The following is a 21,460-nucleotide window of genomic DNA, read 5'->3' on the forward strand; positions in this document are numbered from 1 at the left end:
GACAGGGAGGCCTGGTGTGCTGCAATCCATGGGGTCGCAAAGAGTCAGACATGACCAAGCGACTGAACAGCAAAGCAGGAGTCTACCGAGTTTGTGTAGCTGATAAAAAAAAAGATACCTGCAAAGACCCATTTTGCCATTTAACATTCACACTTTCCCTTTTTACCAACTGAACATAAATAGAATAAGGAAGCCTTCTTATCTCATGAAACAAGATGAAGATGAATACTGCAATAAAGAAGCCTTATTAATTCCAAGAGACAACCACCAGAAGATAAAATACAACCAGAATTGAAGACTGGAAATATTTCTTAAAAACATGGTTCCTTGAAGATGCCACTGAGCCACTGCAATAACCATCATATTTATTTATGCTACTGAAGTTCTGTTTTGTTCCTTGCCGTTAAAAGCTCAGGACCACTGGACATGGAATACCATGAGGGTTAAGTCCAAAGGTTGGGAAAGGAAAAGTTGTACTAGATTAATTGACTTAAAAAGCTAACAAGTTCAGGATGGCAGAGTAATATGAAAGCTCATAAGAGCACTGATCCTTAATGAGCTGGAGCTATTACACAAGGAATGAATTTACAACCAACACAATTTCTGTGATGTGACCCTGTAGTTGGCATTACATGCAGTAAAGCATTTTGTTACATGCAGTCAAAACTTCCTAAATGATAGTTTTAATCATTAATTCCATATTCATGTTGAAAAGCCTTAAGAAGTTTTGACAACCCAAGATAAAACTCTTATGTGACAAATAATGAAAATAATTAAACTCCTACTTACGCAAGCCAGTAGAATTACTTAAAATGAACAGTTTCCTGATAGTCTAAGTTTCTATTCCACATTCACATTCACTTCTAGTATGAAATAGATGGGATTCTGGCTGTCAATAAGGGAGCAGTTCAATATAGAGAGAAGAAATTGTAGAAATGAGAGCTCCACATCAGCAAGCAGAAGGCAATGGGAAAAAAACCAAGCGAGAGCAGTTAACAGCTCCTCTGGATGGAGAGTATGGTGCTGAGTCACTAGGATGTGGAATTTAGTGAACCCAAGATGTGGTCCCAGAGATAGAGAATGAAAAAATGATTTATGACAGTGGAGTCTGAGTTCAAGAGAGACTGAAGTAGACAATTGGTTATCCATTTAAGGAGCTAAGACAGCACCCCTGGGTGGGAATGAAATAACATTCAGATTGCAAATGGCACCTGATGCCACATGTATGACCAACTGAATGAACACAGTGGGTCTGAATATTTACAAGGCTTCAGAATGACTTGACTTTTGCATTGCAAGGTGGATTCCTAACCACTGGACCACCAGGGAAGCCCCAAGAATTACCTGACTTTTAAACATAGAAAAGGGAGTGAATGTGTCTGTGACTACCAAAAAGGTGGGAAAACGTAAAATTTGATTTTTATTCCAGTTAAAGACTTCACAAAATGAGTTTCACAATTGCAGAGAGAAGTCCCTCCACAGGTATCACTGGAAACATCAGCTTGATTATATTTCATCTCACTGAGGGTGTGTGAGCGCTGAGAAGACTAGGAATAGTGTAGGGAACGGCTGTTGATTTTGTCTGTTAGCCAGCAATCAGAGCACTGCCTGCCCATCATGGTGACCCAAGATCCCTGTCCACCAAGATTGGTACAGGTGACGCACACAAGCTATGTGGAGATAATCGGATGCCACAGAGCCTAAACCTCTCGTCTTACAATATAGACAACAGGGACACTGGCAGCTGTGTCCTCTTACCACACGGATAGGGCCTCTTTGTGCCAGGTAAGAGCCAAGACTTTCTGGACAAGAGAAAGCAGCGCTGAGAAATAGAATGAAAGTCAATGCTTTCCCCGGTCTGAGAAAGAGACACAGATATACAGAACAGACTTTTGGACTCTGTGGGAGAAGGCGAGGGTGGGATGTTTCGAGAGAACAGCATCGACACATGTATATTATCTAGGGTGAAAGAGATCACCAGCCCAGGTTGGATGCATCAGACAAGTGCTCGGGCCTGGTGCACTGGGAAGACCCAGAGGGAGCGGGTAGAGAGGGAGGTGGGAGGGGGGATCGGGATGGGGAACACATGTAAATCCATGGCTGATTCATGTCAATGTATGACAAAACCCACTACAATATTGTAAAGTAATTAGCCTCCAACTAATAAAAATATATGAAAAAAAAGAAAGTAAATGCTGTAGGTGAACTCAAGTGCCTCCATCAGATTCCTCAGTGATATGCCATTCATTCCCTCTCTTGCGTAGAAGCCACTTTGAATTGCTTTTCTTTCTGACACTTTTATTTAAAGTGACTCCACTAATATACTATGTGTACATTACTTGGTTCAAGATATATGGTCACTGTAAGAAGCCCATGACATGGATATATTAAGAAAGGAGGATATGAACCCTGAATACAGTATAAACTCATGTCTTAACAAAAATATGACTAGAGAAAAATACCGTGTTAATATTTTTTACTACTGATAGAAAACAAATTCATCCTTGAGACAGGCAGAGTAAGTAGGATTAATCTTTTAATGTGAAAATTCAGGGGCCAGGTCAGTGTTATTTCCTAGATGTAAGTAAATCCCCCATCCCTCTACATGCCAGTGGGCCACAGAGCAGGAACCTCTCTGAGGCCGGTAAATGCTCAGACTTAAGAACTGCTGGCACTGATGAGACACAAAAGATCCTTACCCTCAGTCAAGTTTGTCAGGTAAGGACATTCAGGTCAGAGAAGTTTTGAGTGTCTGAGCCAAGACTAGAACTTAAACTTCCTACCTAAGTACTTACCTAAGTGCAGAGTCTCCTTTCCTAAGTACACTCCCTCCCCTTCCAGTCTACTCATTATGTGAAAGGAAAGGGGACACATTCTGGGGATGAGGAGCAATACAGAGATCTAAAGTACAAGGAATCATGTTAGGTTGAAGGAGAGAGTTGGGGTAATGAGAATATTCATTATTTCGGAAACTAAACTGTCCTAGATAAACTCCAAGAACTTCTGCCTTATTTTGATTTCTATTTTCTAGTGCCCGGAGTCTGTTCCAGGGGCTATGCTTCCTACATGTGGACAAGAGATTAATAGCCTTCCAGAGAGTCAAAAGCAGTGACTGAGTCCTCTAGCATTTACTTCTTTAACTTTAGATGGAGCTGACCAGGTGGGCATGTCCTTGGTCTCAAAGCTCCAATTAATTTTTTCTACCTTCCTCTTTTCCACTCACTTTACATTTTCCCTACTGAGTTTTAATGATGCAAACAGCACTGAAGTACCATCATCTTCCATATGTAAACTGAACATGGATTCACATAACAGTTTTACAGCACTGAACATTCAAGTCACAACTGCTGTCTGGTTTGCGTTGCTCTGTCTTAATGGCCAACAGAAAATACTCTCAGAGACCTTTATAGGAAAGCAGAAAACTTCTTAACATAATAGCATCTTAACAATTCACTGGAATGCATTATGGGTTTAGCTGGTTTTGAGAGTCTGTTCTTTTCCAAGCTTCTGATGCACATTATTTTCCCTCTCACCACCCATAATGAACCTCATTCTCTTAATTTATCAGTCACTCAAAATCTGAGTGACTTTAAAATTGAAGACCATCCACTTGGATAAATTATTTGGTGTAATGCCTAATGACACAACCTAAACAATCATATCAAATCTTACCCTTGAAATCCTAGTCCTGCATTCTATTACCCCATTTAACATAGCCCACAGAATAACTGGTACTGTCACGGAACTGCAATGTTGACAATAAAATTACGGGTGTTATTTATCAGCTAAAGCATCTGTTACAGACCTAGAAGACAATCACAGAAATGGCCGCTGCTTACATACAGGGTGGCTGAAACTCCAGTTTCAAAGACCTTCCTGACGTGTAGTAGCCAGTTAGAGAGCTCAGGTACTAATGACATTCTTAAAAGAATGCATTTAAAATCTGCAACAGAGATATGCTCATGAATATTTGAAATAAAAAAACAGTCTAAAGTTTCAAGATTGATTGCACAACCATGTCTGCATTTACTGAAAAGATGGGGATGGAGGGTATGGAAAAAAATATTGCTTTGACTGAGTTTTTAAGAGAAGTGATGTGTTGCAGTTGGTGGGGCTGGGGGTAAAGGATGTAATTAATTATACTCAGTCTAGTTTCATGATTGAATGGAGGATACCCCAACTCTCAGAACGCTGCCAGTGACAGATTGGAGCTACACAGATGCAGCAATGGCCCTTGCAGTGGCAGTCATTACATTTGGTGTCAGGCGATGTAAATCACAAGCAAAGAATGCAAACCCCCACTCAGAGACAGAGATTAGAGTGAGCCATGGAGTTGAATTATTATGTGAAATGTCTTTCTGCTATTAAAACACAAAAGAGACAAGCCAAATTGCCCTTTAAACAACTGTAAATGCCAGACTTCCACACAGGGAATTTCTTTATCTGTGTTTTATATGCAGGCAATACTTTACTTATTGTTCCCACTGATCCTCCATGGCTAAAGAAAGAAAAATGGAGGATGCCTTAGTCAGCTTGGGTTGCCATAACAAATACCAGAGACTGGGTGATTTAAAAAATAGAAATCTATTTACTCATAGTTTTAGAAGCAAGGCTTGGTTTTTGGGTGAGATCGCTCTTCCTGGCCTATAGACAGCTACCTTCTCACTGTGGTCTCACATAGCCTTTCCTCAGTGTGTGTGCACGCAAAGAGATCTCTCTTTCCTTACAAGGCCACTAATCCTATCTGATTAGGCTCTCACCCTTTTGACTGTATTTAACCTTAATGACCTCCTAAAAGCCTTATCTCTAAATAGTCACATTGGTGGTGAGGGCTTCAACATACGAATTTTATAGACACAATTCAGTCTAGATCAGAGGTGATGCTCACTGGGGCTGAAAGCATGATTTGTTACCAGTGAGATCTGTTCTTTCCTCATCGGACTAAGTCACAGGATCTAATAAGCAAAACAGAGTGTAATCAGGGTCCCGCAGCTGTCTATTAAGGACATTGCCCATGCTGAACAGAAATGAATAAGTACTCATCACATTTGGCAGCCATTTTTTAAAGATTAGACACTCTCCGTCTGACTTACTTCACTTAGTATGATAATCTCTAGGTCCATCCATGTTTCTGCAAATGGCATTTTTTTGTTCTTTTTTATGGCTGAGTAGCATTCCATTGTATATATGTACCACATCTTTATCTATTCATCTGTCGATGGACATTTAGGTTGTTTGTTTGTTTTGGTTATCATAAACAGTGCTATGAACATAGGGGTGCATGTATCTTTTTGAATTATAGTTTTGTCCAGGTATATGCCCAGGAGTGGAATTGCTGGATCATATGGTAATTCTATTTTTAGTTTTCTGAGGAACCTCCATATTGTTTTCCATAGTGGCTGCATCAACTTACATTCCCACCAACAGTGAAGTAAGTTAGAAAAACAGATGTCATATGATATCACTGATATGTGGAATCAAAAAGATGGCACAAATGAGCGTGTTTAAAGAACAGAAACAGACTCATGTAGAGAAGACACTTGTGGTTGCCAAGGAGGAGAGGTAGTAAAAAAGGGAGAGGGATGGACTGGGAGTTTGGGGTTAGCAGATGCAAACTATTATACATAGAATGGATAAACAACAAGGTCCTACTGTGTAGCACAGGGAACTATATTCAATATCCTGTGATAAACCATAATGGAAAAGAATATTTTAAAAAGAATGTATATATGTGTATAACTGAGTCACTTTACTGTAGAGCAGAGATTGGTACAGCAATGTAAATCAACTATACATCAATTTAAAAAAAAGATTATATTATGACCTGAGTGAATACTGTAGAGTTCAGGTGCTATCATACTGTGAACACTTGGGCTATTCTTTCCCAATATCTGAGCACTGCCATTTTCTACCTCTTCCCTTCTGTAATCCCTTGCTACCAATATGGAAGATGTGGTGGCAGTTCATTGGATCTTTTGTTCCTCCTGCCTGAACCTCTTGACATTCCTTACTCTCACTCCTTTCTGACCCATATGAATTTTCTGAAAACAGAGAGCTAGAGATTCCTAGAAATAGACAACTGAGGGATTTCTCTTTGTCAGGAGCTACACAAACAGCTCAGTGACTCAGAGGCAGAAATTTTGGACACATAACATTTGAAATTGCATACAATCATACCCATAAAAAGGAAAACACTAACTGAAAAAGATGGATGCACCCCAATGTTCATAGCAGCACTATGTACAATGCCAAGATATGGAAACAATCTAAGTGTCCATCAGTAGATGAATGAATAAAGATGTCATGTATATATATAATAGAATACTACATAGCCTTTTAAAAACTGAAATTTTGCCATTAACAGTAGCATGGATGGACTTGGAGAGTATCATGCTTAGTGAAATAAGTCAAATACTGTATGATATCACTTATATGATATCACTTAGGATATCAAGAAAACTAACTAGTGAATATAACAACAACAAAAAAAAGAAACAGACTCAGAGAGAACATATTAGTGGTTACCAGTGGGAAGAGGGAAGGGTGAAGGGGAAAGAAGGGTAGGCTTCCCAGGCATCTCTGGAAGCCTACTGATCCCTAAACTCAACAAGACCTTTTGTGAGCTCAGCCTTTTTATACACTCTATAATCTGCATAGAATCCATATCCTTCAGCAAACCCTTAATAATGATTCATTTAAAATTGTTTATTTTAAATTGTTATGTTAGAAAGTTTTAGATTTAATGCCCATCATTATCAACAGTGATACATCTCTTGCATTTCTGGTATTAGTAGTTTGTGTCTTCCCTTTTTTAATCTTCACTACCCTGGCCAAATTTTACTCTCTTTTCAAAGATCCGGATTAAATTTCGTTGTTTTTTTCTATTATTTTCTCGTTTTTAATTTCGCTGATCTCTCCTCTAATTTTTACTGAATCTATTTCTTTCCTTTCATTTACTTTAGGCTCATATTGCTTTTCTTTCTCCAGTTTCCTAACATTTGTAAGCTGAATCATTTTTAAATCTTCTTTTCTAAATTTAATGCTATAAATTTTCCTTCAAGCACTGCTTTTGTTGCAACCTTACACATTTTGATTGATAAGTTTTATTTCCCTTCTTTGTTTAGTTCAAGATACTTTAAAATTTATCTCGAAACTTCTTCTTTGATCCATATGTTATTTAGAAATGTGTCGATTAATCTCCAAATATTTGTGGAACTCCTATTTTTTATTGATTTTTAACTGAATCTTATTGTGGTCCAACTACATCCTTTACATGACTTCTATTCTTTTAAATTTGTTTAGGTATTTTTCATCACCCAGAATGTGATCTATGTTGGTGAATGTTCTATGTGAGTTTGAGAATATGTATTCTGCTGTTGTTGGATGGAGTACTCTTTAAGCGTCAATTAGATCAAACTGACTGATGATGTTTTTCTGGTCAACTATGCCATTACTGACTTTCTGCCTGCTTCATCTATCAATTAATGAAAGGAGGGTACTGAAACTGCCAACTATAATAGAGGCTTTGTCTATTTCTTCTTGAAGTTCTACTTGTTTTGCCTTATGTATTTTGACAAACTGTTGTGAGATATAAATGCATTAAGAATTTCATTATGTTTTCTGGGAGAGCTTTCTCCTTTTTCTCACTATGTAATGCTCCCTCTTATTCCTGATAATTTTCCTTGTTACAAAATCTATTTTGTCTAAAAATAATACAGCTACTCATCTTCCTCCATCTCTTTACTTACAAACTACAGAATATTTACATCTAAAATGGGTCTCTCATAGACAACACATAGTTTCATTCACTCTGAAAATCTGTTAATTGACACTTTTAGATCATTTGCCTCTAAAGTGACTACTGATATAGATAGATTAATATCTACTATGGTAGTAACCATTTTTATTCCCTGCTCTTCTTTTTTTTTCTTCCTCTCTATCCTTGCCTTTTCTGGTTTAATCAAGTGCTTTATGAGTACATTTTACCTCTTCTTGTAGAATATCAACAATAGTTTAAAAGAAAATTTAGTGATTCTCCTAGTGTTTGCAATATGTATTTACAACTAATCTGACTTTCTAATAACACCATACTTCTTCACAAGTCATGCTCGTATCTTATAACAGAGTATTCCAAATTCCAAATGCCTATCCTTAATAATATTGCCATCAATATTCTCACTTTATCTAGATGCTATAATCAACCAAATATTCTCTTAGCATTATTTGAACAGTTACCTATCAAATAAATTAATGTTAATTAAGTTAAAAAATTTTATTTCACCTTCATTGATCCCTCCTGAACACTTTTCTTACTAATGTAGATCTGATTTTCTACTTAAGTCAATTTCATTCTCCCTGAAGAATTTCTTCTAATATGTCTTGCAGGGCAGGTCAGCTAGCAATATAAAACTAAAAAATTTAGAAACCCTGAGCCTTATAAAAGTCGAGTCCCTCAAGCATTGCACTGTGGCAGGAAACTTCATGATGCACACCTAGTTGTTAAGAACATCATCTCTAGAGTCCAATTGCCAGGGTTTGAATCCACTAGGCGAGAAATAACTAAACTGCTTAAGGTTCAGTATCCTTATGTCACATTTATACAGTGAGAATTAGTGCTCATCTCACTCTGGCTGGCACATACTAAGCACTCAAGAAAACTAATAATTACGGTTTTGGGTGCTAAGAATGATCCAAGATATGAGATACAATAAAGAGGCCTTTAGAAGTATAGCTGCTGCTGCTGCTAAGTCGCTTCAGTCATGTCCAACTCTGTGTGACCCCATAGACGGCAGCCCACCAGGCTCCCCTGTCCCTGGGATTCTCCAGGCAAGAACACTGGAGTGGGTTGCCATTTCCTTCTCCAATGCATGAAAGTGAAAAGTGAAAGTGAAGTTGCTCAGTCGTGTCTGACTCTCCTAGTGACCCCATGGACTGCAGCCCACCAGGCTCCTCCATCCATGGGATTTTCCAGGCAAGAGTACTGAAGTGGGTTGCCATTGTCTTCTCCTTAGAAGTATAGAAGTCCTGATAATTCCTAATACTCCTATCATTCTACTCTGGTACAATGCATCCTGTTCAACAGATTAGTGTTAAGAGCACCCAAGAATGACAACAGGCCATCGCCAATTCCTTCTCTGTGACCCAGCATTTCCCAGGTCCCAAGGTGTTGAATGCTGAATGACAGAAAGGGGTGTTAATCAAAATGGAATTCAGTATTACAGCAAAACTGAGATTTAGTGTATGAGAGGTTTGGGGTTTTATGCAATCACTCCTCTAAGATGTTGAAGCACTCTTCTGCTGCAGCAAGAGACAGTATGACACACAGAAGTCCTAATAATTCCCAGTAGTACCATTCTGCTCTGCTGAAATGCATTCCGTTCAGCAGACTGGTGGAAGAGCCCAGAAAACTGACAACAAGAACAGATCTTGATCTTGCCTTGAAATTACACACAACTTTTAAAAAACACCACTTACCACTATGTGCTGTGCTTAGTCGCTTAGTCATGTCTGACTCTTTGTGATTCCATGAACTGTAGCCCGCCAGGCTCCTCTGTCCATGGAATTCTCCAGGCAAGAGTACTGGAGTGGGCTGCCATGCTCTCCTCCAGGGGATTTTCCCAACCCAGGGGTCGAACCCAGGTCTCCCGCATTGCAGTCGGATTCTTTACCATCTGAGCCACGAGGGCAGCCCAAGAATACTAGAATGGGTGGCCTATCCCTTCTCCAGATCTTCCCGACCCAGGAATCAAACCGGGGTCTCCTGCATTGCAGGCGGATTCTTTACCAGCTGAGCTACCAGGGAAGCCCACTGGCCACAATATGAGCATGTAAAATGCCTTTTCCCCCTAATACTAATGAAATACTAAAAATTTACATTTTTCTTCCCAGATTGTAAAAATCTTTCTTCTCACAGTTGTTTTGAGTGCTTAAAAACACTATGCAGATTATTACACTGCATTTAGGATCAGAGTAAAAATTAATGTTTTTAAAGTTGTATCCTGTAAAAGGTTCACTAACAAATGTACTAGGGTAATCTTAAAGGCAAACCATATCCAAATCTTAACATCTCTAGGATGGTTTAATGTTCAGCCTCAGAATATAGTAAAAATAGAAAATTATGCTAGTTTTTCTAAATATTAACCACAAACAAAAAGTTTGCTCTAGGAAAATCCTTGAGACATGTTAAAAGGAGACTATAGAAGCAATTAATGAATTGAAGTTGGTGGTTTCTCAGTTGCTAACATACTGTCTTCTAGAATGTCCTCTTTGCTTCGTAAATCCAGATATAGAAAGACACATAATGAATGCTCCAATAAGGCAGAATGGACAGCAAAGTATGTTGAAGCTCTTATTTCTTTTAGTCACTTCTAAGTATGAAAGATTTGTCCCCCTACAACCAGTCACTTCCAGAAAGATAATCCGGGTATGCTTTCACAGGCTGTGAAGTGAGGAATAGCATATGAAACTTTGGCCCTAATAATAAGAGAAGCTTAAGTGAACAATGAATGGAAAAGAAAATACAAGAAACAGTTCTTCCAAGAAACAGAGCCTTCTAGCTCCAAATTGTAAGATCAAGCTCTAAAATCAGAAGCCTGACCCTTATTCCACAATCTTGCTTTGGGCACTATGAGATAGTTTAAATATTGAGAAAAACCTATTTCGTTCACCTATTTCTTGTACCCAGTGACAGTATAGACTCTCAGTTCAAGATGAAGGATTTGGTTAATTACCAGGCAGGAGAAACTGGTAGGGCTGAGTGTGCCAGGAGTCATGCAGCAAGTAGGAGGCTGGATGAGCCCGTCATCTGGAAAGTTTCCATTTAGCACAAAACAACATTACTGCAGGAAAAGTCTCAAGAATTTCTGTGACAGAAGGGATGCTATATATTTCAAGGAGCAAAGTGCAGTGTAGAGCTTAAATTAAGTGACTTGTTGACATATACTAAAGCAAAAACTATTTGGATCACCAAGGTGGTATTTTGGGGGCATTCTGCCAATTAGGGCTTCTCTGATAGCTCAGTTGCTAAAGAAGCCGCCTGCAATGCAGGAGACCCCGGTCTGATTCCTGGGTCAGGAAGATTCCCTACTCCAGTATTCTGGCCTGGAGAATTCCATGGACTATATAGTCCATGGGGTCTAAGGAGTGACTTTCACTTTATTTCTGCCAAATAAGAATGAGTTGATTTGAAGCTCAAAGGAATAGTGCTTACTGTAGATTTTTAAATTTGTAATTATCTGCATAGGCAGACTCCTACACAAATAACCTCCTCCCTTTTTCTATGTGTTACTCGATATGTTTTGAAATGGCTCATTTAATGCATAATCTTGTACTATTTTTATTTACCCAGATTCAAGAGGAAAGGGTATAGAAATCAGATGCGGAACAAGTTCACAAAATAAATTCTATTCAAATCCCAGGCATTAACAGCATGAAAAGCAACCCTCATGATGCGTTGGCAAATAGAAAAGTTTATAGTTGATGCCTATATTGCATAATGATATTCCAAGAGTAAGGAGAAACTATATTTTCATGAGAAATTAAGGGGAAGACAGAGAGGAAAGGAGGCTTATATTTTATTTCTTAGAGAACACAACTAAGATTAGAAATAATGACATTTGTGTCTACTATCACCATAGTCAAGAGTCATAATCATGAGTGAGAAACTTCAGAGAGCCTATTAAGAATATGTCCCATGAAAGATCCAGGTAACAGAGAGTAGGGAGTTCACTGGGGCCTAGAAAAGGGTGTCTGATGAATCGTAAGTTTCTTAAGATTGAGAATATGCTCCCAGAATACAGAGCAAAAGTATAAGACAGAGGTAAGGAGAAATACAAACATAACAGATGATTGGTCCAGGAGACCCAATATCTATCTAATAGAAGATCCAAAAAACACAGAAAAAAGAAAAATTTAAAAAGAAAACTCTGGGCCCATGGATTTGAACACAGAATTCTATACAAGTACCAATCAAGTGTGAGGTCCAAATAAAAATATTTTCAAATAATAGTTCAGAAACTCTGCCTTATGCATACCTTTCTTAGGAGTTTACTTAATGATTTAGCCCACAAAATAAGGTGACTATAAAAAATAGTGTGCTTTTAACAACCTTGATAATGTAAAAGAAAAGGTATGCTTGACAGAGTGCAGAATGTAAAAGGGAAAGAAATGAAGTGAAGGACAGATGTGCAATATACATCTCCTTGTTAAGTATGGACTCTTGATGCAACAAGAGATGAATGTTAAAGTACAGTAGCTAAAATAGTAGAGAAACGGTGATGTAATCTGGGAGGAAAGAAGCTAAAGATGAGAGTGGGGTAAATGAGCCATTAGAGCAGAATGCAATATGCAATCTCCTAAGATAAAAATTTAAACAATGAGTATTAAGAGAGTATATGTAGACAGGGAAATAGCCAAAACTAAAAACAAATATTAAAAAAATAATAACATATTAGAGAAAGGGTAGAGAAACATGGCAGAGAAGGCTCCTGATCATCAGCACAAAAGCAACTATGTTTAAAAGCATTTTTATTTTTCACTCCAAAATATTTTAAATTTAAATTAGAGGAAGTAAAGTCAACATTTATAGTATCTGTCCTCTTCTCCAGTGTGCTGGCATATTCTAACTTAGCCAGCCACTTGTTATGAATCGAATTACTTTGGGCTCTCCCTGTTCACTCCTAAGAAATCCAGGAAACCTGTGCCTTCCTTACACCTTCTACCCTCATCTGTCTGCGCTTTCTCGCTGCTCTTTTAGGTATGATCTTAGCAGCATGAGTGTCTTTGTTACTCTTCTAATAAAATTCTTTCCCCTGTAACATTTAATTACTCTAATTTTCCAGTTGATCTGATTTGTTTAATGTGAGTTATATAAATTTTTCATATGAATGATAAAACATTGATAGTCTGATTTATCTTTCAGACATATTAAAACCAACTAATTTTCTCTTCTCAGAAAATTATGAGTGTTTGGGTGGCATTTGATTATTATTGACTGACATATTAAAGCTCCAGGGTGAGCATAAAGATATGTTCAAATTTAATAACTTTAATATGTCATTATTTGATGTTGATGAATTTCTACTTGTTAGGAGAAAATCTCCCAGAATTAATGAACTTATTTGGACATCCTGATACAAACTTGAAGTCTCAGTTAAATTAAATCATGTTGAAAAAAATAAAACAAACACATGCCTGAAATGAGCAAATGAATTATTTGAAGGCTGAATAAATACAGACACAAGCGGCCTAGGGACCAGTTTACTACAAGCTTTAGAAATGTTTTCAGTAGAGCCTATAATAACATAAACATTTTAAATATGGTTTACTTGGAAACGTTTGTGTGAAACTCCGCTCTTCCTTATACAAGGCACCATCTCCCTGACCTCCTGCAGTCCAATAACAGTAACTTGACCCATTAAGTACTTGGTTGAAAAGGAGTGAGTTTTTTAAAAGTTTAAGAGCAACTCATCAACAAAATAAAAAAAAATTTGCAATAGCCCAAACGGATTAATGATGTGAGCATTCATTATTATATAGAGGCCACATGTAGAGATAAACTCAGTGCTGTAGTTCTCACACACCAGTGAAGTAGTTTCTTTGCCTAAGTGTCTGTTTCAAAGGACTAAACAGGAGCCGTCATCCCTTTTCCCTTTACTTCTTGCTTTTGCCTGGTCCTGGTCACTGTTCTGCTTTATTAGATGCTTGGACCGTGCATTCCTATCTGTACTTAGAACAAGGCTGAGTACATAAAACATGATAGGAGACTTTAGAGATCATTCCATTAAAACACGCTAATCTTATACACAAAACTTAGAGCTGGGGAGGTGACCCCAAGGTCATGGGGCTGCTTAGCAAGGAACTGGCACAGGGCCCAGAGTACATGGCAGGCAATCAAATGTCTTATGATCAAATAAAGAATTAAGTGCTTATAACATGAAGAGGAATTCTTACCGTGGGTAATATGTTGGACTCCTGAGGTTGGCCCCTGAACTCCTAAAAACTGTATGTCTATGGATATGTGCAAAAGCCTTTTGTTTCCCAGAGAGATGGTACACAATGTCAACGGATTATGAAACTGACCTGTGCCCCACCCCAAAAGTTAAAGCAATAGAGCACATCTTCACAAAGAGAACTCTTGGCCTTCCAGGTGACACAGGCTGTCACGTGGTTGCCCTGCTGTGTGTCCACACATGCAGCACACCTAGTGGGTGGGGGAGAGCACGCCCCACAAACAGGCACACCAGCACTGCTCCTTTCGTTCTCCATGCACTCACTTCAAATACATGTTAACGTATGGAGGACGTCTGGGAAGAGAGGGAAGGTGCACAACAGAAAGCAGGAGACAAGATGGTAGTGTCAGCTCAGCCACAGTCTATGTGGTCACTATCTCACTACACTGACATTTCTTCACTTACACAGTGGACAGTGTGATCTCCAAGGGCCCACCTGTCTATGACAGTTTGAGACTATGGACCAAGTACTAGGGAAGAATACTGAGAACGTGGCTTAACTGATCTGATAAGGAACTCAATATAAAGAAGAATATAAATGGTCCTGTGTGCTAATTTCCTGGTACACACACAGATCACCAAGAAAACCTCTGTGAGAAGCTTGAATGAAGGAGCCGGTTTTATTTCTATACTCAGGAAAGCAACTAGTATGTGGCACAAAACAGCCACTCCTTTTCTGACCTTGCAAAATAATCAGTGTTACAACTGTACCTGCATGTATCTACAAGCATCTGTTTGATAGCCTTGAACCACACTGAAATGCTCTGATCAGATATTTTTCTCACCACTTCCTCCGGGGAGGCGTGCAATACTTAATGCAAAACTCAGCCTAAACTGTTAACACAAAACGTTTCTAAACAACTCTGGAGATTTATAGACTGAATGTAGAATTATTCCCTGTTCTTTTACTTCTAGTCCAAATGCAAAGAAATTAATTTTCTGGTCATAATTTCAGCACTTCTGGGGCATTTTTGGGACAGAAGTAAAAATAGAACACCATTATATTGTCAGGTCCTATGGCTGAGTATGACTAATAGCTGCAGTGTCACAGACATAATAATCCAATAAAGCATCTGTATACTCAGGGCCAAGCTGCACCACAGCCGAGAAAGATGTACATCTGGTGGCAGCAGCAAATTTCCATCAGCAACTCAACTTTAAAGATCCCAGGTCCGGCTGTGCCCTCCCACTTTTTTCCCCTTGCCTCACACCTTTCTCCTGAGTGCTCTCCCTCTCCTTTATGGATTCTGTGTGCGTGTGGGAGTGTGTGTGTGCGCCCAGTTGTGTCCAACTCTTCTGCGACCCCATGGACTGCCAGACTTCTCTGTCCCCGGGGTTCTTCAGGCAAGAATACTGGAGTGGGTTGCCATTCCCTTCTCCAGGGGATCTTCCTGATCAGGGATTGAACCCATGTCTCCTGCAGTGGCAGGCGATTCTTCACCACTGTGTCACCTGGGAAGCCCCTGTGGATTCTGACTTTTCCTCTATCCCTGGGAAGCCAAAGCAAGAAGCACCCCACCATTGACCTTTTCTAAGACTTCTCTATTGAAATGGCAATGTTTCCTTCCTCTTAACTCATTATACAGATGAAATGAGTTTAAGTTAGTTTTGTGCCTCTAACTAGATTGTAAGATCCTTGAGAAAAGGATCATTTCTTACCATGTTTTTTAATTCTCTCTTCCATGTCTGGCATTGTCGTGAGTCTATTCAAGTATGTCATGCACTCTGAATCCTAAGCAAATCTATTTTCTTCATTGCTTTCAATTGAGATAAAAAAGTACTATGAGATAGGAAAAGTGCTATGTAGTCTTCGAAAACTAAGTTTTTCTATTTCATGATGGTCCACATTGGTACAACAATGGTCAAATACCTCAGTGCTCTTTGCTCTGTATCCACTTATTTTCTACGACAGTGTCAAGATATATTAAAAATAATTCACACCTGACTATCGAAGTAAAAGAGAACTAATCAATAGTGTTGATCTGATATTTGTGTTGCCTAGAGATAACGGACTTGCACTAACTCTCTTGGGAGAACTATATTTTAACTGCTAGACCAATGTTAAATATAGTATTCCTACGATATTTTACCTACATTAGTCTATGAGTTAAACAACCTATCCTAAAGTTTATGCCCAATGAGCTTTTAAAAACAGTCTATATACCATGCAGCTGGAGGTAACTAGTGAGCCAGTGTTAGGCCAAAATGGAAGTTATAAAGGAAAGAACTATCCAAGATTTTATTTTCAGATAAGGAAGACAAAAGGCTGACTCTTGACTGGCCAAGTGAGGAGTTTTGCTTCACTCACCATGTTGGCATATATTTGCCCCCAAATGTTTTATCTTATTTTGAAGGTTTAACCTGAATTAAAACTCCCTGACTTTGCCTTCATTATCTCTTGTGATTAGTGGCTTTAAAGCGTTGAGGAAAATTTTGTAGAGGTTACACACGACTTTTTCAAGGCTGGTCCCAGGCATCAAAGAGCTAAATAACATATCAGAAGTTTTAGTCATTCTGAATACAGATTTCCCTTTCTACTGAGTTTCAGCAGAAAAAGACTGCATTTAGATAAAAAGGCATAAGAATAAAAAACAAGTGAAACACTTGCCTTATGAATATGACCGCCATTTATATAGTACTGATCATTTACAAAGTGCTTTTGTATACCAAGCACTAAAAGCTTCAACCTCCTCACAGCTCACCGCCTACATTAACATGATTTTACTCTTCAGCTGTCTTACCAAACAATTTAACTATTCTACTGTATTCATCAACATGACTTTACAATTCCAGGCAATTCTTGCTCATGAAGAAAGACATTGCAAATAATTCTGTAGCTCATTCCAGAGATGTTCCAAAGATACTCATATGAATCTTGAACAGACTTTCAGTAGATAGGATTGAGATCAATACCCTTGTCTCAAAAACCTTGCCTTGTTGTGTCCACCAATCCAAAGTGTAATATTATGTCATGAACCTTACCTAATCCTAATCAATCTGCCATACTCCAATAGCCACCTGTAATCATACTCCCAAACCGCATAATTATCCCCATTTAGCTTTCAAAATAGTACTCTTCCTTACCACAGTAAAGATAAACTCAACTTGTCCTTATCAACAAGTTATTCTGGTGATATTTCTGAGGACCCAGTATTCAACAATGCTTTAACTTCTTCTCTCATAATAGCCGCTTTAAGAAGCTGGGGCAGATCCCATCGTCTCCATTTTATACTTAGAGTAATTAAAGTTCACAGAAGTAAAGTAATCAGCCACATCAAAGAACATCAGCAGTGCAAGAATGAAAACAGGTGAAGTTCAAAGGAAGAGTTCTTAAAATTAACTATGAGATCTTATAAGTCAGCCTGTACAGATAGGGAAATGCCAGATCTTTAAGACCAGAAGGGACAAATAAAGGAAATACATGTGAGTCTACATTCTCTCTAAGAGTGTATTGTACAAACAAGGATGTTTAAGTTGTTACAAGATCATAAAGGGTGACCAAAATCGTGGAGAATTTGAGATAGTAAGAAATAATGATATATAAGAACTCAATAATCAGAGGGGGTTGACCACTTCCACTCACTGAAGGAGCCATGAGCAGGAAGTGATTAAGAAGCACAAAGGGTATGAAAATACCAAGTAGGAAAATACCTCTTGAAAATTAAGACAAAAAAAAAACTAGACAGATAAGAAGTCCAGGAGTACCAGTATAAAAGAGTTAACAGACTAACTGGATGATTTTCTAGGGACAATTCCTGTAGGTGGATTGGCATATAGGAATTGTATGCTTCTTAAGGGCACAGAGCAGAGGAATTTGTGGAATTAGGAAACATATATCAAAGCTGAAACATGATACAGTCTAGCCAAGCAGGGAAGGGATGAAGAAAACCAAAGCTGAGAGCAGATTCTAGATGGCCTGCTGGTGTTCATAGAAGAGAGACAGGATTTAGCTGAATAGATGCTTTCTGACAGACACAAACCATATCACCTTCACAAGTGTCATTGCCATGAAACCTCACAAAGAATATACTCAGAAAACAAAGTTCTGGGTTAGAAAACAAAAAAGTAGAGGAAGAAAAGGCACTGAATCTCAGCACACAGAACTAGCCCAAAATAAGAAAAAGAAAGAAAAGATCGATACTACCATCTTTTCAACTAATCAAAGTAATATTTAAAGATGATTTTTAGTGGGCAAAGATATCAATGTAGATGAGATTTGAAGGCAATCTCAGTTTGAGATGCATCAATTAATTGCTTTAAATGCTTCATTTAGATATATATGCCATCTATGGTCTATTTATCAAACACTTGAATAAAGAACTGGTAGCTCCACACTTTTATTTTTTAGCTCCACACTTTTAACACTGTCATCTTTCTTGGTCTGTTATTACAGTGACAGAAAGATTGATGGCTCTTGATACATGAGGAAAGGATGGTAGTATTGATCATCTTTTTATCATCTAGAGCCTGAGAATGGCTCCTTTTAGCCTTGAAAAGTTATTGTACTCACCAAAATGCAGAATATTTGGATCCCACTGTAGTTGTTTTAGATACTAATTTCTTATTGGTAGTTTCTCAACCTGGAAAAATGACAATTCAGTCTTAGGTATATAAACACACATCATGAAGGAGATAGGTCAACTTAGGCAGTATAGAAACAAGTGAAGGAAAAGTGTGTAAACTGGAAGGTACTTAATAGGCAATTCACAGTCAGACCATCTGTAAGGAGACCATCATCAAAGAACTTTTCTCAGTTCTCAGAATTAGTTTATATATTTGATTCATTTTTCTCCAGAGCATCTTGAGCCCACTGGAAAATGAGGAGTTTGGAATTGGATTGGTTTATCTATTCATATCTGCAGTAACATGGGAAGAGCACTTAAGAATTGCAGAGATTTAAGGGTCCCCGGTACAATGCTCCAAGTATGTATAAGAGGATGTGTAGGGAAAAGTGGTATTTGCAATAAGTCATGGTTTTGCCTCCTGATATATACATCTCCTTCCATATTTGCTAGCTACATCTCAGACCACAGTAATAAAACTTCCAAATCTGTAATATCCTTTATGTTACTTGTTTAGTTGAGGAGATGCCGAAGCACAGGGAGGACTGAGAAGAGGAAAGGGGGTAGGAGACACCCCCTGAACCCACAGCGCTCATGATACCTTTGACACCAAAGGCCCTGTCCTTCTGACTGCTTCGTCCTCACCCTCGGGAGCACAGCACTACTGTTTGAAGCCTTCTCCCCATCTCTGGGCTGGGCTGCAGAACCCTGAATGTAAGAGACCATTTCCTACTTATCATTCCCTCTCTGATTCCTCTTCTGAGGATTTATCTGCTGCAATTCTTCTCCCCTTAGAAAAACAGACAATACGTGGCCAAAGAACTACACCTAAAATCCTTTTAGTGCTCTCAGGATTCTCTGAGCAGTTTTCAGCACCAGTTTACTTCTACAATTGCACAATCTCGTGTCACTTCTGGATAAACATGGTGAGCAGGAAATGGAATGGTGGTAGACTGGGGGAAGTATTATTTTGATGAGTAAACCTCATGGAATTATTTTATTCTTTAAACGTCATACTTGTATAAGTCTGATAGAAATTTTTTTAAAAAACACAAACTTTTATTTTGGGACTGGTTTGTGCACACACTTTGTGCACAGAGGGATTGCAGGGAATGCACGCCAGGCCCACAGCTGGACAGTCAGTGACCAAAGGACAGTCTTTTCTGGATCACTTTTGACTCATCAGAACTCCATGAAAAATAGGAATTCCCACAAATGCCTACAAATGACAAGTAGAGTTTACCATGAAATGAGGCAGTAGGGTCATGGTTCTGCTAAGAGAACCTCTCATTTTAATAAAATTATCATTATATCTCTTGATTCTGCTGAGAAATCACAAAACAAAATAACAGAAAGGGAGAATAAAAGCTTTCACGATAAGGGTAGTATTTATGTCATTAAAATGCACCAAGTTACCTTCCATTCTGGGTGGGTGTGTGTGTGTGCGTGTGTGCGCGCGTGTGTGTGTGTGCGTGTGTGTGTATGTAATGAATCCAGCCAAACCACCGACAAGTAACATTTGGAAATTAGACAAAATTGATTCCTAGATTCAAGCAAAAGTTCAAGGTGAGAAGGAGGAGGCGAGGAGCAGACGCCGATGGAAAAGAAGTCATTACCAGCTAGCTCCTCTGGAATACCAATAAACCTTAGTCTTGCGAAAGCATATTTTTATGGAATTTCATAAACATTCCCCTGTGGTCCCTTGACATTTCCAACCTAACTATATACATAAATGGAGAAAACAGGTCTATAGAATAGCCAAAAATGAGAGATGCTGAAATAGGTAGCTGGAAAGATTTTTGCTTAAATGAGGAATCAAAATTCCCACTGTGTTGAAGTACCCAAATGATCTACACTTATACTTACTAGGTGTGTGTGGGGTGACCGTTTTGGTCAAAAGTCCAAGGAACAGATGGGTTTTGGGGTTTCCTTATGGCTGGATGCCAGCTATGACTTTAACTGAGTAAGGACCAGTTTCTTTGCAAAGATATTTAAATTAAACAAGTGACATTCACATCCAAGGCTTCTAGTTGTTTCTAATTAACACTCATGCAAGCTGTGAAAATCATTACCTGCAGCCATTTTGCTTATTCTGTGAATCAAAACGATGTATTAATAAAAACACTTTTCTGTGACTGTCAAATGTCCTCACCTCCACAAAGATCCTGAGAGGCACCAGGATCAGCCCAGGTGGAAACAGTGAAACTGGATCTGTTGAGAAAAGATCATGTTTAGAAAAGTTATTCCCTGACCAGCAAGCTACACATGTACCTTTGTGCACTATGAACAATCATTCTCCTCTACTCTCTTCCCACCATGTTTTTATTTTTTTTAATATTTTTATTTATTTACTTGGCTGCACCGGGTCTCTAGTGGCAGCACATGAGTTCTTCCATCTTCGTTGAGGCATGTGGGACCTTTAGATGAAGCATGTGAACTTTTAGTTGCAGCATGTAGGATCACAGTTCCCTGACCAGGGATCGAACCCCAGCCCCCTGCATTGGGAGCCACTGGGCCACCTGGGAAGTTCACCGCACTGTGCTTTTAGCTGACGCCTCTTGCCTTGCCTCCTCTAAGGAAGCCCTTCTCTAGACAGTAAAGACTGCATCATCAGCTAGAGAAAGACCCAGGTAAGGAGAGCAGAACCTCCACTCTTGACTCTGGAAGAACTCTAGCAGAAGCTCACAGGTTTGCTTTTTGGGGATCGAGCAGTTTCAAGACTCTCCTGAGGCACTCGCGGCTATCCAGAGTCCTAATGCAGTATTCTACTAGAGTTCTCTGCACATTCTGCCTGATCCAACCACAACGTGGCAACCTCATCAGCTCCTTCTAGACTTTGGATAGAACTTCGTAAAAGTGTGGGCTTCCCTGGTGGCTCAGATGGTAACG

General features: G+C 38.8%; 1 protein-coding gene across 1 annotated transcript in view; it reads right to left on the bottom strand.

The window, feature by feature from the left end:
- The window catches only part of USP26 (ubiquitin specific peptidase 26), a 38,303-nt gene extending 17,087 nt beyond the window's left edge, over nt 1-21,216 (bottom strand). Inside the window, exons 1-2 of the mRNA XM_070464686.1 lie at nt 20,724-21,216; nt 18,520-18,589 (exon numbers count right to left, since the gene is read on the bottom strand). The gene's annotated coding sequence lies outside the window, so the exon portion shown is untranslated. The remainder of the gene's footprint in view (nt 1-18,519; nt 18,590-20,723) is intronic.
- Nucleotides 21,217-21,460: the final 244 nt, after the last annotated feature.

This window comes from Odocoileus virginianus, unplaced genomic scaffold (genome assembly GCF_023699985.2).
Source record: "Odocoileus virginianus isolate 20LAN1187 ecotype Illinois unplaced genomic scaffold, Ovbor_1.2 Unplaced_Contig_58, whole genome shotgun sequence".
Classification (NCBI taxonomy): Eukaryota; Metazoa; Chordata; class Mammalia; order Artiodactyla; family Cervidae; genus Odocoileus; species Odocoileus virginianus.